Here is a 19144-nt window from a genome sequence, read left to right as displayed (position 1 = left end):
TACCTAAGAGGGAAGTTTGGACACTCAAATAAACACGTCACCCCACAATACACTCTTAGCTCCCAACTGCTCCTGTCTAGAAATTGGTGTTCCTTTTTATTTGACCCACTGTCCTATCGGCGGTGATCACGCTGATGTCCTTCAAACATGGTGGTGAGCAAAGAACAAGTTTTCTTTTCTCGAGACAACAGGCCCAGAGGAATGATACTTGTGGTCTTCAGGGAGCACTTAGTCAAAGAATGTGGCTAAATACAGACAGTAAGTTATAAGGAGATGAAAGAGGACAGTGGATAGAGACACGGGTTCAAGTCCCGGCACAACCATTTCCTGGTTTTGTAGGTACACGCGGCCGACTCGACCTGCAAGTGTCTCGGTGAACCCAGTGGTCTCTCTACAGCCTAGATACTTTGCAGGATTTTTGGAAGCATAGTGTAGGAAAGTGATATAGGATATATGGTTAACTGTTCTGTACACAAGGACAGATGGGCAGACAAAAAGATGATTGATTGATTGATTGATTGATAAATAGATAGACAGACATATAGATAGATATCGGTACATATCGATTAACACAAAGCTAGTGCTCATAACCAGGAAAGCAATGGTGAAAGCACATAGCGAAACTACAAACAAAAAAGAAGAATGAAATCCAGTTTAAAAAGTGCAGTAGGCAGCCATAAGAAGAAAACAAATCCTATCATTTGCAATAACGTGGATGGAGCTAGAGGGTATTATGCTCAGTCAAATATTCAAGGAGGAGAAATACATGTACCAAATGATTTCACTCATGTGTGGACTATGATAACAAAGAAAAACTGAATTAAAAGACAGCAGCAGACTCACAGAACCCGAGAGTGGATTAACAGTTACCAAAGAGAAAGGGACTGGGTAGGGTTTGTGGGAAGGGAGTTATAAGGGCGCGGAAAAAGAATGGGGGCATTAGGATTAGCATGTATAGTGTGTAACTTGGGGGGTCATTTGTACGGCTGCATAACACAGAGAAGACATGTAGTGATTCTACAGCATCTTAGTACACGCTGACGGACAGCGACTGTAACTGGCTTTTGCCGGGGACTTGGTGAAGGGTTTAGACTGGAAAACATAATGTTCTGTATGTGATTGTATATTAATGAGAACAAAAAGAATTTCAAAGTGCATTAAGAGAACAGCTCTCAAATATCAGAATAAAAGTACAGGCTTTGAGTGCTCCAATCAAAAGTCCCAGTGTTAGAAGTACTGATGAAAACTCAAGACCTCCTACGTGCTCCCTTACTGGAGACTCACTTGAGATCCAAGGACACAGACAAACTACAAGCTGAAGGGGCGGGGACAGATTACCTATACAAGTGTAAATAAGAAACAAACAAACAAATGAATTCTGTTTGAGTCCCCAGAGAGAGTCAGTAGAAAATAGCCCTATCTAGCCACCGTGAATTCTTTTTGTTTGATTTCAGCAGTGCTCAGGCATAGATTTAGTGGTGCAGCAAGTTCCTTCTCATTTCCTGTCACCTCAACAAATGAATTGCTGTAATAATATGCGTCTGGGCTTTTAAAATCATTGCTTTTTATGATGTTCACGAATGTAAAGAAGTAATAACCACCTAAGGAGGGAAGTTTGGACCCTCAAATAAACACTTCACTCCACAACACACTCTTTGTTCCCAACTGCTCCTGTCCAGAAATAGGTGTTCCTTTATATTTGTCCCTGCACCTATCAGCAGTGATCACGCCGATGTCCCTCAAACATGGTGGTGTGCAAAGAACCAAGTACACTTTTCTTTCGACAACCGGACCAGACGAAGGATACTTGTGATCTTCAGGGATCACTTACTCACTGAATGTGGCTAAATAAAGTCACCAAGCGAGCAGGAAGTATAAGAGGACAGAGGACAGAGATACATGTTCAAGTCCTTTCACCTCCATTTACTGGTTTTGTAAGCACACGCGGCTGACTCTACATGAAAGTGTATCGGTCAACACAGTGCTCTCCTTATGGCTTAGTTACCTTGCAAGATTTCTGGAAGCATAATGTAGGGAAGAGACATAGGCTATGTTGTTAACTGTTCTGTACAGATGGATAGATGGGCAGACAAAAAGATGATTGATTCATAGATAGATAGGTACACAGATGACAGATGAAAGATAGATAGATAGGTACATAGATTGATCGATGATAGACATCATAGATAGATGATAGGAAGATAGATAGATAGATACATAGATACATACATACATACATACATACATACATAGACAGACAGACCATTAGATAGATAGATACAGATACATATCGATTGACACAAAGCTATTGTTCATAACCAGGAGTTGAATGGTGAATAACATAGCTAAACTACAAACAAAAAGGAAGAATGAAATCCAGTTTAAAAAGTGCAGTAAGCAGCCTTAAGAAGAAAACAAATCCTACCATTTGCAATGACCTGGATGGAGCTAGACGGTAGTATGTTCAGAGAAATAGGCCAGGCGGAGAAAGACAAGTACCAAGTGTTTTCACTCATGTGTGGAGTATAACAACAAAGAAACACTGAAGGAAAAAAACAGCAGCAGACTCACAGAACCCGAGAGTTGACTAAAAGTTACCAAAGGGAAAAGGACTGGGCAGGGTGGGTCTGAAGGGAGGGATAAGTGTGAGGAGAAAGAATGGGGCATTAGTTTTAGCATGTATAATGCTTGGGGTTGAGGGGGCATGGGGAGTGCTGTACGACCCAGAGAAGGCTAGTAGAGATCATATAGCATTTTACTACTCAGTGATGGACAGCGACTGTAACGGGGTCTGTTGGGAGGGACATGGTGAAGGGGTCTACAGCATCCAACTACGCAGATCGACAGGACTGAAGAGGTTTTTCAGGGGTACTTGGTGAAGGGGGGAGCATAGTAAACATAATGTTCTTCTAGTGATTTTAGCTTAATGATAAATAAAATTCTTCAAGTGCAATAAGTGCACAGCTCTGAATCATCAGAATAAAAGGTCAGGCACTGAGTGCAGCAAACAAAAGACACAGGATTAAAAGAAGGGATGAAAACTCAAGACACCTACGTGCTTACTTACAGGAGACTCACTTGAGATCCAAGGACACAGACAAACTACAAGCCGAAGGTGTGTGGACAAGTACCCTTCACGAGTGTAACTGAAAAACAAACAATCAAACAAATGGATTCTGTGTGAGTCCATTGAGACAGTCAGAAGAAAATAGCCCTATCTGGCCTCCGTGAATTCTTTTTGTTTGGTTTCAGCCGTTCCCAGCCATTGATTTAGTGGTGCAGCAACATACTTCTCATTGTCTCTCACCTCGACAACTGAGTTGCTGTAATAATAAGCGTCTGGGACTTTGAAATCAGTGGGTTTTATGATGTTCACGCATGGGAAGATATAATAACTACCTAAGAGGGAAGTTTGGACACTCAAATAAACACGTCACCCCACAATACACTCTTAGCTCCCAACTGCTCCTGTCTAGAAATTGGTGTTCCTTTTTATTTGACCCACTGTCCTATCGGCGGTGATCACGCTGATGTCCTTCAAACATGGTGGTGAGCAAAGAACAAGTTTTCTTTTCTCGAGACAACAGGCCCAGAGGAATGATACTTGTGGTCTTCAGGGAGCACTTAGTCAAAGAATGTGGCTAAATACAGACAGTAAGTTATAAGGAGATGAAAGAGGACAGTGGATAGAGACACGGGTTCAAGTCCCGGCACAACCATTTCCTGGTTTTGTAGGTACACGCGGCCGACTCGACCTGCAAGTGTCTCGGTGAACCCAGTGGTCTCTCTACAGCCTAGATACTTTGCAGGATTTTTGGAAGCATAGTGTAGGAAAGTGATATAGGATATATGGTTAACTGTTCTGTACACAAGGACAGATGGGCAGACAAAAAGATGATTGATTGATTGATTGATTGATAAATAGATAGACAGACATATAGATAGATATCGGTACATATCGATTAACACAAAGCTAGTGCTCATAACCAGGAAAGCAATGGTGAAAGCACATAGCGAAACTATAAACAAAAAAGAAGAATGAAATCCAGTTTAAAAAGTGCAGTAGGCAGCCATAAGAAGAAAACAAATCCTATCATTTGCAATAACGTGGATGGAGCTAGAGGGTATTATGCTCAGTCAAATATTCAAGGAGGAGAAATACATGTACCAAATGATTTCACTCATGTGTGGACTATGATAACAAAGAAAAACTGAATTAAAAGACAGCAGCAGACTCACAGAACCCGAGAGTGGATTAACAGTTACCAAAGAGAAAGGGACTGGGTAGGGTTTGTGGGAAGGGAGTTATAAGGGCGGGGAAAAAGAATGGGGGCATTAGGATTAGCATGTATAGTGTGTAACTTGGGGGGTCATTTGTACGGCTGCATAACACAGAGAAGACATGTAGTGATTCTACAGCATCTTAGTACACGCTGACGGACAGCGACTGTAACTGGCTTTAGCCGGGGACTTGGTGAAGGGTTTAGACTGGAAAACATAATGTTCTGTATGTGATTGTATATTAATGAGAACAAAAAGAATTTCAAAGTGCATTAAGAGAACAGCTCTCAAATATCAGAATAAAAGTACAGGCTTTGAGTGCTCCAATCAAAAGTCCCAGTGTTAGAAGTACTGATGAAAACTCAAGACCTCCTACGTGCTCCCTTACTGGAGACTCACTTGAGATCCAAGGACACAGACAAACTACAAGCTGAAGGGGCGGGGACAGATTACCTATACAAGTGTAAATAAGAAACAAACAAACAAATGAATTCTGTTTGAGTCCCCAGAGAGAGTCAGTAGAAAATAGCCCTATCTAGCCACCGTGAATTCTTTTTGTTTGATTTCAGCAGTGCTCAGGCATAGATTTAGTGGTGCAGCAAGTTCCTTCTCATTTCCTGTCACCTCAACAAATGAATTGCTGTAATAATATGCGTCTGGGCTTTTAAAATCATTGCTTTTTATGATGTTCACGAATGTAAAGAAGTAATAACCACCTAAGGAGGGAAGTTTGGACCCTCAAATAAACACTTCACTCCACAACACACTCTTTGTTCCCAACTGCTCCTGTCCAGAAATAGGTGTTCCTTTATATTTGTCCCTGCACCTATCAGCAGTGATCACGCCGATGTCCCTCAAACATGGTGGTGTGCAAAGAACCAAGTACACTTTTCTTTCGACAACCGGACCAGACGAAGGATACTTGTGATTTTCAGGGATCACTTACTCACTGAATGTGGCTAAATAAAGTCACCAAGCGAGCAGGAAGTATAAGAGGACAGAGGACAGAGATACATGTTCAAGTCCTTTCACCTCCATTTACTGGTTTTGTAAGCACACGCGGCTGACTCTACATGAAAGTGTATCGGTCAACACAGTGCTCTCCTTATGGCTTAGTTACCTTGCAAGATTTCTGGAAGCATAATGTAGGGAAGAGACATAGGCTATGTTGTTAACTGTTCTGTACAGATGGATAGATGGGCAGACAAAAAGATGATTGATTCATAGATAGATAGGTACACAGATGACAGATGAAAGATAGATAGATAGGTACATAGATTGATCGATGATAGACATCATAGATAGATGATAGGAAGATAGATAGATAGATACATAGATACATAGATACATACATACATACATACATAGACAGACAGACCATTAGATAGATAGATACAGATACATATCGATTGACACAAAGCTATTGTTCATAACCAGGAGTTGAATGGTGAATAACATAGCTAAACTACAAACAAAAAGGAAGAATGAAATCCAGTTTAAAAAGTGCAGTAAGCAGCCTTAAGAAGAAAACAAATCCTACCATTTGCAATGACCTGGATGGAGCTAGACGGTAGTATGTTCAGAGAAATAGGCCAGGCGGAGAAAGACAAGTACCAAGTGTTTTCACTCATGTGTGGAGTATAACAACAAAGAAACACTGAAGGAAAAAAACAGCAGCAGACTCACAGAACCCGAGAGTTGACTAAAAGTTACCAAAGGGAAAAGGTCTGGGCAGGGTGGGTCTGAAGGGAGGGATAAGTGTGAGGAGAAAGAATGGGGCATTAGTTTTAGCATGTATAATGCTTGGGGTTGAGGGGGCATGGGGAGTGCTGTACGACCCAGAGAAGGCTAGTAGAGATCATATAGCATTTTACTACTCAGTGATGGACAGCGACTGTAACGGGGTCTGTTGGGAGGGACATGGTGAAGGGGTCTACAGCATCCAACTACGCAGATCGACAGGACTGAAGAGGTTTTTCAGGGGTACTTGGTGAAGGGGGGAGCATAGTAAACATAATGTTCTTCAAGTGATTTTAGCTTAATGATAAATAAAATTCTTCAAGTGCAATAAGTGCACAGCTCTGAATCATCAGAATAAAAGGTCAGGCACTGAGTGCAGCAAACAAAAGACACAGGATTAAAAGAAGGGATGAAAACTCAAGACACCTACGTGCTTACTTACAGGAGACTCACTTGAGATCCAAGGACACAGACAAACTACAAGCCGAAGGTGTGTGGACAAGTACCCTTCACGAGTGTAACTGAAAAACAAACAATCAAACAAATGGATTCTGTGTGAGTCCATTGAGACAGTCAGAAGAAAATAGCCCTATCTGGCCTCCGTGAATTCTTTTTGTTTGGTTTCAGCCGTTCCCAGCCATTGATTTAGTGGTGCAGCAACATACTTCTCATTGTCTCTCACCTCGACAACTGAGATGCTGTAATAATAAGCGTCTGGGACTTTGAAATCAGTGGGTTTTATGATGTTCACGCATGGGAAGATATAATAACTACCTAAGAGGGAAGTTTGGACACTCAAATAAACACGTCACCCCACAATACACTCTTAGCTCCCAACTGCTCCTGTCTAGAAATTGGTGTTCCTTTTTATTTGACCCACTGTCCTATCGGCGGTGATCACGCTGATGTCCTTCAAACATGGTGGTGAGCAAAGAACAAGTTTTCTTTTCTCGAGACAACAGGCCCAGAGGAATGATACTTGTGGTCTTCAGGGAGCACTTAGTCAAAGAATGTGGCTAAATACAGACAGTAAGTTATAAGGAGATGAAAGAGGACAGTGGATAGAGACACGGGTTCAAGTCCCGGCACAACCATTTCCTGGTTTTGTAGGTACACGCGGCCGACTCGACCTGCAAGTGTCTCGGTGAACCCAGTGGTCTCTCTACAGCCTAGATACTTTGCAGGATTTTTGGAAGCATAGTGTAGGAAAGTGATATAGGATATATGGTTAACTGTTCTGTACACAAGGACAGATGGGCAGACAAAAAGATGATTGATTGATTGATTGATTGATAAATAGATAGACAGACATATAGATAGATATCGGTACATATCGATTAATACAAAGCTAGTGCTCATAACCAGGAAAGCAATGGTGAAAGCACATAGCGAAACTACAAACAAAAAAGAAGAATGAAATCCAGTTTAAAAAGTGAAGTAGGCAGCCATAAGAAGAAAACAAATCCTATCATTTGCAATAACGTGGATGGAGCTAGAGGGTATTATGCTCAGTCAAATATTCAAGGAGGAGAAATACATGTACCAAATGATTTCACTCATGTGTGGACTATGATAACAAAGAAAAACTGAATTAAAAGACAGCAGCAGACTCACAGAACCCGAGAGTGGATTAACAGTTACCAAAGAGAAAGGGACTGGGTAGGGTTTGTGGGAAGGGAGTTATAAGGGCGGGGAAAAAGAATGGGGGCATTAGGATTAGCATGTATAGTGTGTAACTTGGGGGGTCATTTGTACGGCTGCATAACACAGAGAAGACATGTAGTGATTCTACAGCATCTTAGTACACGCTGACGGACAGCGACTGTAACTGGCTTTTGCCGGGGACTTGGTGAAGGGTTTAGACTGGAAAACATAATGTTCTGTATGTGATTGTATATTAATGAGAACAAAAAGAATTTCAAAGTGCATTAAGAGAACAGCTCTCAAATATCAGAATAAAAGTACAGGCTTTGAGTGCTCCAATCAAAAGTCCCAGTGTTAGAAGTACTGATGAAAACTCAAGACCTCCTACGTGCTCCCTTACTGGAGACTCACTTGAGATCCAAGGACACAGACAAACTACAAGCTGAAGGGGCGGGGACAGATTACCTATACAAGTGTAAATAAGAAACAAACAAACAAATGAATTCTGTTTGAGTCCCCAGAGAGAGTCAGTAGAAAATAGCCCTATCTAGCCACCGTGAATTCTTTTTGTTTGATTTCAGCAGTGCTCAGGCATAGATTTAGTGGTGCAGCAAGTTCCTTCTCATTTCCTGTCACCTCAACAAATGAATTGCTGTAATAATATGCGTCTGGGCTTTTAAAATCATTGCTTTTTATGATGTTCACGAATGTAAAGAAGTAATAACCACCTAAGGAGGGAAGTTTGGACCCTCAAATAAACACTTCACTCCACAACACACTCTTTGTTCCCAACTGCTCCTGTCCAGAAATAGGTGTTCCTTTATATTTGTCCCTGCACCTATCAGCAGTGATCACGCCGATGTCCCTCAAACATGGTGGTGTGCAAAGAACCAAGTACACTTTTCTTTCGACAACCGGACCAGACGAAGGATACTTGTGGTCTTCAGGGATCACTTACTCACTGAATGTGGCTAAATAAAGTCACCAAGCGAGCAGGAAGTATAAGAGGACAGAGGACAGAGATACATGTTCAAGTCCTTTCACCTCCATTTACTGGTTTTGTAAGCACACGCGGCTGACTCTACATGAAAGTGTATCGGTCAACACAGTGCTCTCCTTATGGCTTAGTTACCTTGCAAGATTTCTGGAAGCATAATGTAGGGAAGAGACATAGGCTATGTTGTTAACTGTTCTGTACAGATGGATAGATGGGCAGACAAAAAGATGATTGATTCATAGATAGATAGGTACACAGATGACAGATGAAAGATAGATAGATAGGTACATAGATTGATCGATGATAGACATCATAGATAGATGATAGGAAGATAGATAGATAGATAGATAGATACATAGATACATACATACATACATACACACATACATAGACAGACAGACCATTAGATAGATAGATACAGATACATATCGATTGACACAAAGCTATTGTTCATAACCAGGAGTTGAATGGTGAATAACATAGCTAAACTACAAACAAAAAGGAAGAATGAAATCCAGTTTAAAAAGTGCAGTAAGCAGCCTTAAGAAGAAAACAAATCCTACCATTTGCAATGACCTGGATGGAGCTAGACGGTAGTATGTTCAGAGAAATAGGCCAGGCGGAGAAAGACAAGTACCAAGTGTTTTCACTCATGTGTGGAGTATAACAACAAAGAAACACTGAAGGAAAAAAACAGCAGCAGACTCACAGAACCCGAGAGTTGACTAAAAGTTACCAAAGGGAAAAGGACTGGGCAGGGTGGGTCTGAAGGGAGGGATAAGTGTGAGGAGAAAGAATGGGGCATTAGTTTTAGCATGTATAATGCTTGGGGTTGAGGGGGCATGGGGAGTGCTGTACGACCCAGAGAAGGCTAGTAGAGATCATATAGCATTTTACTACTCAGTGATGGACAGCGACTGTAACGGGGTCTGTTGGGAGGGACATGGTGAAGGGGTCTACAGCATCCAACTACGCAGATCGACAGGACTGAAGAGGTTTTTCAGGGGTACTTGGTGAAGGGGGGAGCATAGTAAACATAATGTTCTTCAAGTGATTTTAGCTTAATGATAAATAAAATTCTTCAAGTGCAATAAGTGCACAGCTCTGAATCATCAGAATAAAAGGTCAGGCACTGAGTGCAGCAAACAAAAGACACAGGATTAAAAGAAGGGATGAAAACTCAAGACACCTACGTGCTTACTTACAGGAGACTCAGTTGAGATCCAAGGACACAGACAAACTACAAGCCGAAGGTGTGTGGACAAGTACCCTTCACGAGTGTAACTGAAAAACAAACAATCAAACAAATGGATTCTGTGTGAGTCCATTGAGACAGTCAGAAGAAAATAGCCCTATCTGGCCTCCGTGAATTCTTTTTGTTTGGTTTCAGCCGTTCCCAGCCATTGATTTAGTGGTGCAGCAACATACTTCTCATTGTCTCTCACCTCAACAACTGAGTTGCTGTAATAATAAGCGTCTGGGACTTTGAAATCAGTGGGTTTTATGATGTTCACGCATGGGAAGATATAATAACTACCTAAGAGGGAAGTTTGGACACTCAAATAAACACGTCACCCCACAATACACTCTTAGCTCCCAACTGCTCCTGTCTAGAAATTGGTGTTCCTTTTTATTTGACCCACTGTCCTATCGGCGGTGATCACGCTGATGTCCTTCAAACATGGTGGTGAGCAAAGAACAAGTTTTCTTTTCTCGAGACAACAGGCCCAGAGGAATGATACTTGTGGTCTTCAGGGAGCACTTAGTCAAAGAATGTGGCTAAATACAGACAGTAAGTTATAAGGAGATGAAAGAGGACAGTGGATAGAGACACGGGTTCAAGTCCCGGCACAACCATTTCCTGGTTTTGTAGGTACACGCGGCCGACTCGACCTGCAAGTGTCTCGGTGAACCCAGTGGTCTCTCTACAGCCTAGATACTTTGCAGGATTTTTGGAAGCATAGTGTAGGAAAGTGATATAGGATATATGGTTAACTGTTCTGTACACAAGGACAGATGGGCAGACAAAAAGATGATTGATTGATTGATTGATTGATAAATAGATAGACAGACATATAGATAGATATCGGTACATATCGATTAACACAAAGCTAGTGCTCATAACCAGGAAAGCAATGGTGAAAGCACATAGCGAAACTACAAACAAAAAAGAAGAATGAAATCCAGTTTAAAAAGTGCAGTAGGCAGCCATAAGAAGAAAACAAATCCTATCATTTGCAATAACGTGGATGGAGCCAGAGGGTATTATGCTCAGTCAAATATTCAAGGAGGAGAAATACATGTACCAAATGATTTCACTCATGTGTGGACTATGATAACAAAGAAAAACTGAATTAAAAGACAGCAGCAGACTCACAGAACCCGAGAGTGGATTAACAGTTACCAAAGAGAAAGGGACTGGGTAGGGTTTGTGGGAAGGGAGTTATAAGGGCGGGGAAAAAGAATGGGGGCATTAGGATTAGCATGTATAGTGTGTAACTTGGGGGGTCATTTGTACGGCTGCATAACACAGAGAAGACATGTAGTGATTCTACAGCATCTTAGTACACGCTGACGGACAGCGACTGTAACTGGCTTTTGCCGGGGACTTGGTGAAGGGTTTAGACTGGAAAACATAATGTTCTGTATGTGATTGTATATTAATGAGAACAAAAAGAATTTCAAAGTGCATTAAGAGAACAGCTCTCAAATATCAGAATAAAAGTACAGGCTTTGAGTGCTCCAATCAAAAGTCCCAGTGTTAGAAGTACTGATGAAAACTCAAGACCTCCTACGTGCTCCCTTACTGGAGACTCACTTGAGATCCAAGGACACAGACAAACTACAAGCTGAAGGGGCGGGGACAGATTACCTATACAAGTGTAAATAAGAAACAAACAAACAAATGAATTCTGTTTGAGTCCCCAGAGAGAGTCAGTAGAAAATAGCCCTATCTAGCCACCGTGAATTCTTTTTGTTTGATTTCAGCAGTGCTCAGGCATAGATTTAGTGGTGCAGCAAGTTCCTTCTCATTTCCTGTCACCTCAACAAATGAATTGCTGTAATAATATGCGTCTGGGCTTTTAAAATCATTGCTTTTTATGATGTTCACGAATGTAAAGAAGTAATAACCACCTAAGGAGGGAAGTTTGGACCCTCAAATAAACACTTCACTCCACAACACACTCTTTGTTCCCAACTGCTCCTGTCCAGAAATAGGTGTTCCTTTATATTTGTCCCTGCACCTATCAGCAGTGATCACGCCGATGTCCCTCAAACATGGTGGTGTGCAAAGAACCAAGTACACTTTTCTTTCGACAACCGGACCAGACGAAGGATACTTGTGGTCTTCAGGGATCACTTACTCACTGAATGTGGCTAAATAAAGTCACCAAGCGAGCAGGAAGTATAAGAGGACAGAGGACAGAGATACATGTTCAAGTCCTTTCACCTCCATTTACTGGTTTTGTAAGCACACGCGGCTGACTCTACATGAAAGTGTATCGGTCAACACAGTGCTCTCCTTATGGCTTAGTTACCTTGCAAGATTTCTGGAAGCATAATGTAGGGAAGAGACATAGGCTATGTTGTTAACTGTTCTGTACAGATGGATAGATGGGCAGACAAAAAGATGATTGATTCATAGATAGATAGGTACACAGATGACAGATGAAAGATAGATAGATAGGTACATAGATTGATCGATGATAGACATCATAGATAGATGATAGGAAGATAGATAGATAGATAGATAGATATATAGATACATACATACATACATACACACATACATAGACAGACAGACCATTAGATAGATAGATACAGATACATATCGATTGACACAAAGCTATTGTTCATAACCAGGAGTTGAATGGTGAATAACATAGCTAAACTACAAACAAAAAGGAAGAATGAAATCCAGTTTAAAAAGTGCAGTAAGCAGCCTTAAGAAGAAAACAAATCCTACCATTTGCAATGACCTGGATGGAGCTAGACGGTAGTATGTTCAGAGAAATAGGCCAGGCGGAGAAAGACAAGTACCAAGTGTTTTCACTCATGTGTGGAGTATAACAACAAAGAAACACTGAAGGAAAAAAACAGCAGCAGACTCACAGAACCCGAGAGTTGACTAAAAGTTACCAAAGGGAAAAGGACTGGGCAGGGTGGGTCTGAAGGGAGGGATAAGTGTGAGGAGAAAGAATGGGGCATTAGTTTTAGCATGTATAATGCTTGGGGTTGAGGGGGCATGGGGAGTGCTGTACGACCCAGAGAAGGCTAGTAGAGATCATATAGCATTTTACTACTCAGTGATGGACAGCGACTGTAACGGGGTCTGTTGGGAGGGACATGGTGAAGGGGTCTACAGCATCCAACTACGCAGATCGACAGGACTGAAGAGGTTTTTCAGGGGTACTTGGTGAAGGGGGGAGCATAGTAAACATAATGTTCTTCAAGTGATTTTAGCTTAATGATAAATAAAATTCTTCAAGTGCAATAAGTGCACAGCTCTGAATCATCAGAATAAAAGGTCAGGCACTGAGTGCAGCAAACAAAAGACACAGGATTAAAAGAAGGGATGAAAACTCAAGACACCTACGTGCTTACTTACAGGAGACTCAGTTGAGATCCAAGGACACAGACAAACTACAAGCCGAAGGTGTGTGGACAAGTACCCTTCACGAGTGTAACTGAAAAACAAACAATCAAACAAATGGATTCTGTGTGAGTCCATTGAGACAGTCAGAAGAAAATAGCCCTATCTGGCCTCCGTGAATTCTTTTTGTTTGGTTTCAGCCATTCCCAGCCATTGATTTAGTGGTGCAGCAACATACTTCGCATTGTCTCTCACCTCAACAACTGAGTTGCTGTAATAATAAGCGTCTGGGACTTTGAAATCAGTGGGTTTTATGATGTTCACGCATGGGAAGATATAATAACTACCTAAGAGGGAAGTTTGGACACTCAAATAAACACGTCACCCCACAATACACTCTTAGCTCCCAACTGCTCCTGTCTAGAAATTGGTGTTCCTTTTTATTTGACCCACTGTCCTATCGGCGGTGATCACGCTGATGTCCTTCAAACATGGTGGTGAGCAAAGAACAAGTTTTCTTTTCTCGAGACAACAGGCCCAGAGGAATGATACTTGTGGTCTTCAGGGAGCACTTAGTCAAAGAATGTGGCTAAATACAGACAGTAAGTTATAAGGAGATGAAAGAGGACAGTGGATAGAGACACGGGTTCAAGTCCCGGCACAACCATTTCCTGGTTTTGTAGGTACACGCGGCCGACTCGACCTGCAAGTGTCTCGGTGAACCCAGTGGTCTCTCTACAGCCTAGATACTTTGCAGGATTTTTGGAAGCATAGTGTAGGAAAGTGATATAGGATATATGGTTAACTGTTCTGTACACAAGGACAGATGGGCAGACAAAAAGATGATTGATTGATTGATTGATTGATAAATAGATAGACAGACATATAGATAGATATCGGTACATATCGATTAACACAAAGCTAGTGCTCATAACCAGGAAAGCAATGGTGAAAGCACATAGCGAAACTACAAACAAAAAAGAAGAATGAAATCCAGTTTAAAAAGTGCAGTAGGCAGCCATAAGAAGAAAACAAATCCTATCATTTGCAATAACGTGGATGGAGCCAGAGGGTATTATGCTCAGTCAAATATTCAAGGAGGAGAAATACATGTACCAAATGATTTCACTCATGTGTGGACTATGATAACAAAGAAAAACTGAATTAAAAGACAGCAGCAGACTCACAGAACCCGAGAGTGGATTAACAGTTACCAAAGAGAAAGGGACTGGGTAGGGTTTGTGGGAAGGGAGTTATAAGGGCGGGGAAAAAGAATGGGGGCATTAGGATTAGCATGTATAGTGTGTAACTTGGGGGGTCATTTGTACGGCTGCATAACACAGAGAAGACATGTAGTGATTCTACAGCATCTTAGTACACGCTGACGGACAGCGACTGTAACTGGCTTTTGCCGGGGACTTGGTGAAGGGTTTAGACTGGAAAACATAATGTTCTGTATGTGATTGTATATTAATGAGAACAAAAAGAATTTCAAAGTGCATTAAGAGAACAGCTCTCAAATAACAGAATAAAAGTACAGGCTTTGAGTGCTCCAATCAAAAGTCCCAGTGTTAGAAGTACTGATGAAAACTCAAGACCTCCTACGTGCTCCCTTACTGGAGACTCACTTGAGATCCAAGGACACAGACAAACTACAAGCTGAAGGGGCGGGGACAGATTACCTATACAAGTGTAAATAAGAAACAAACAAACAAATGAATTCTGTTTGAGTCCCCAGAGAGAGTCAGTAGAAAATAGCCCTATCTAGCCACCGTGAATTCTTTTTGTTTGATTTCAGCAGTGCTCAGGCATAGATTTAGTGGTGCAGCAAGTTCCTTCTCATTTCCTGTCACCTCAACAAATGAATTGCTGTAATAATATGCGTCTGGGCTTTTAAAATCATTGCTTTTTATGATGTTCACGAATGTAAAGAAGTAATAACCACCTAAGGAGGGAAGTTTGGACCCTCAAATAAACACTTCACTCCACAACACACTCTTTGTTCCCAACTGCTCCTGTCCAGAAATAGGTGTTCCTTTATATTTGTCCCTGCACCTATCAGCAGTGATCACGCCGATGTCCCTCAAACATGGTGGTGTGCAAAGAACCAAGTACACTTTTCTTTCGACAACCGGACCAGACGAAGGATACTTGTGATCTTCAGGGATCACTTACTCACTGAATGTGGCTAAATAAAGTCACCAAGCGAGCAGGAAGTATAAGAGGACAGAGGACAGAGATACATGTTCAAGTCCTTTCACCTCCATTTACTGGTTTTGTAAGCACACGCGGCTGACTCTACATGAAAGTGTATCGGTCAACACAGTGCTCTCCTTATGGCTTAGTTACCTTGCAAGATTTCTGGAAGCATAATGTAGGGAAGAGACATAGGCTATGTTGTTAACTGTTCTGTACAGATGGATAGATGGGCAGACAAAAAGATGATTGATTCATAGATAGATAGGTACACAGATGACAGATGAAAGATAGATAGATAGGTACATAGATTGATCGATGATAGACATCATAGATAGATGATAGGAAGATAGATAGATAGATAGATAGATACATAGATACATACATACATACATACATACATACATAGACAGACAGACCATTAGATAGATAGATACAGATACATATCGATTGACACAAAGCTATTGTTCATAACCAGGAGTTGAATGGTGAATAACATAGCTAAACTACAAACAAAAAGGAAGAATGAAATCCAGTTTAAAAAGTGCAGTAAGCAGCCTTAAGGAGAAAACAAATCCTACCATTTGCAATGACCTGGATGGAGCTAGACGGTAGTATGTTCAGAGAAATAGGCCAGGCGGAGAAAGACAAGTACCAAGTGTTTTCACTCATGTGTGGAGTATAACAACAAAGAAACACTGAAGGAAAAAAACAGCAGCAGACTCACAGAACCCGAGAGTTGACTAAAAGTTACCAAAGGGAAAAGGACTGGGCAGGGTGGGTCTGAAGGGAGGGATAAGTGTGAGGAGAAAGAATGGGGCATTAGTTTTAGCATGTATAATGCTTGGGGTTGAGGGGGCATGGGGAGTGCTGTACGACCCAGAGAAGGCTAGTAGAGATCATATAGCATTTTACTACTCAGTGATGGACAGCGACTGTAACGGGGTCTGTTGGGAGGGACATGGTGAAGGGGTCTACAGCATCCAACTACGCAGATCGACAGGACTGAAGAGGTTTTTCAGGGGTACTTGGTGAAGGGGGGAGCATAGTAAACATAATGTTCTTCTAGTGATTTTAGCTTAATGATAAATAAAATTCTTCAAGTGCAATAAGTGCACAGCTCTGAATCATCAGAATAAAAGGTCAGGCACTGAGTGCAGCAAACAAAAGACACAGGATTAAAAGAAGGGATGAAAACTCAAGACACCTACGTGCTTACTTACAGGAGACTCACTTGAGATCCAAGGACACAGACAAACTACAAGCCGAAGGTGTGTGGACAAGTACCCTTCACGAGTGTAACTGAAAAACAAACAATCAAACAAATGGATTCTGTGTGAGTCCATTGAGACAGTCAGAAGAAAATAGCCCTATCTGGCCTCCGTGAATTCTTTTTGTTTGGTTTCAGCCGTTCCCAGCCATTGATTTAGTGGTGCAGCAACATACTTCTCATTGTCTCTCACCTCAACAACTGAGTTGCTGTAATAATAAGCGTCTGGGACTTTGAAATCAGTGGGTTTTATGATGTTCACGCATGGGAAGATATAATAACTACCTAAGAGGGAAGTTTGGACACTCAAATAAACACGTCACCCCACAATACACTCTTAGCTCCCAACTGCTCCTGTCTAGAAATTGGTGTTCCTTTTTATTTGACCCACTGTCCTATCGGCGGTGATCACGCTGATGTCCTTCAAACATGGTGGTGAGCAAAGAACAAGTTTTCTTTTCTCGAGACAACAGGCCCAGAGGAATGATACTTGTGGTCTTCAGGGAGCACTTAGTCAAAGAATGTGGCTAAATACAGACAGTAAGTTATAAGGAGATGAAAGAGGACAGTGGATAGAGACACGGGTTCAAGTCCCGGCACAACCATTTCCTGGTTTTGTAGGTACACGCGGCCGACTCGACCTGCAAGTGTCTCGGTGAACCCAGTGGTCTCTCTACAGCCTAGATACTTTGCAGGATTTTTGGAAGCATAGTGTAGGAAAGTGATATAGGATATATGGTTAACTGTTCTGTACACAAGGACAGATGGGCAGACAAAAAGATGATTGATTGATTGATTGATTGATAAATAGATAGACAGACATATAGATAGATATCGGTACATATCGATTAACACAAAGCTAGTGCTCATAACCAGGAAAGCAATGGTGAAAGCACATAGCGAAACTACAAACAAAAAAGAAGAATGAAATCCAGTTTAAAAAGTGCAGTAGGCAGCCATAAGAAGAAAACAAATCCTATCATTTGCAATAACGTGGATGGAGCCAGAGGGTATTATGCTCAGTCAAATATTCAAGGAGGAGAAATACATGTACCAAATGATTTCACTCATGTGTGGACTATGATAACAAAGAAAAACTGAATTAAAAGACAGCAGCAGACTCACAGAACCCGAGAGTGGATTAACAGTTACCAAAGAGAAAGGGACTGGGTAGGGTTTGTGGGAAGGGAGTTATAAGGGCGGGGAAAAAGAATGGGGGCATTAGGATTAGCATGTATAGTGTGTAACTTGGGGGGTCATTTGTACGGCTGCATAACACAGAGAAGACATGTAGTGATTCTACAGCATCTTAGTACACGCTGACGGACAGCGACTGTAACTGGCTTTTGCCGGGGACTTGGTGAAGGGTTTAGACTGGAAAACATAATGTTCTGTATGTGATTGTATATTAATGAGAACAAAAAGAATTTCAAAGTGCATTAAGAGAACAGCTCTCAAATATCAGAATAAAAGTACAGGCTTTGAGTGCTCCAATCAAAAGTCCCAGTGTTAGAAGTACTGATGAAAACTCAAGACCTCCTACGTGCTCCCTTACTGGAGACTCACTTGAGATCCAAGGACACAGACAAACTACAAGCTGAAGGGGCGGGGACAGATTACCTATACAAGTGTAAATAAGAAACAAACAATCAAATGAATTCTGTTTGAGTCCCCAGAGAGAGTCAGTAGAAAATAGCCCTATCTAGCCACCGTGAATTCTTTTTGTTTGATTTCAGCAGTGCTCAGGCATAGATTTAGTGGTGCAGCAAGTTCCTTCTCATTTCCTGTCACCTCAACAAATGAATTGCTGTAATAATATGCGTCTGGGCTTTTAAAATCATTGCTTTTTATGATGTTCACGAATGTAAAGAAGTAATAACCACCTAAGGAGGGAAGTTTGGACCCTCAAATAAACACTTCACTCCACAACACACTCTTTGTTCCCAACTGCTCCTGTCCAGAAATAGGTGTTCCTTTATATTTGTCCCTGCACCTATCAGCAGTGATCACGCCGATGTCCCTCAAACATGGTGGTGTGCAAAGAACCAAGTACACTTTTCTTTCGACAACCGGACCAGACGAAGGATACTTGTGATCTTCAGGGATCACTTACTCACTGAATGTGGCTAAATAAAGTCACCAAGCGAGCAGGAAGTATAAGAGGACAGAGGACAGAGATACATGTTCAAGTCCTTTCACCTCCATTTACTGGTTTTGTAAGCACACGCGGCTGACTCTACATGAAAGTGTATCGGTCAACACAGTGCTCTCCTTATGGCTTAGTTACCTTGCAAGATTTCTGGAAGCATAATGTAGGGAAGAGACATAGGCTATGTTGTTAACTGTTCTGTACAGATGGATAGATGGGCAGACAAAAAGATGATTGATTCATAGATAGATAGGTACACAGATGACAGATGAA

This window comes from Manis pentadactyla, chromosome X (genome assembly GCF_030020395.1).
Source record: "Manis pentadactyla isolate mManPen7 chromosome X, mManPen7.hap1, whole genome shotgun sequence".
Taxonomy (NCBI): Eukaryota; Metazoa; Chordata; class Mammalia; order Pholidota; family Manidae; genus Manis; species Manis pentadactyla.
This window is presented reverse-complemented; position numbering follows the sequence as displayed.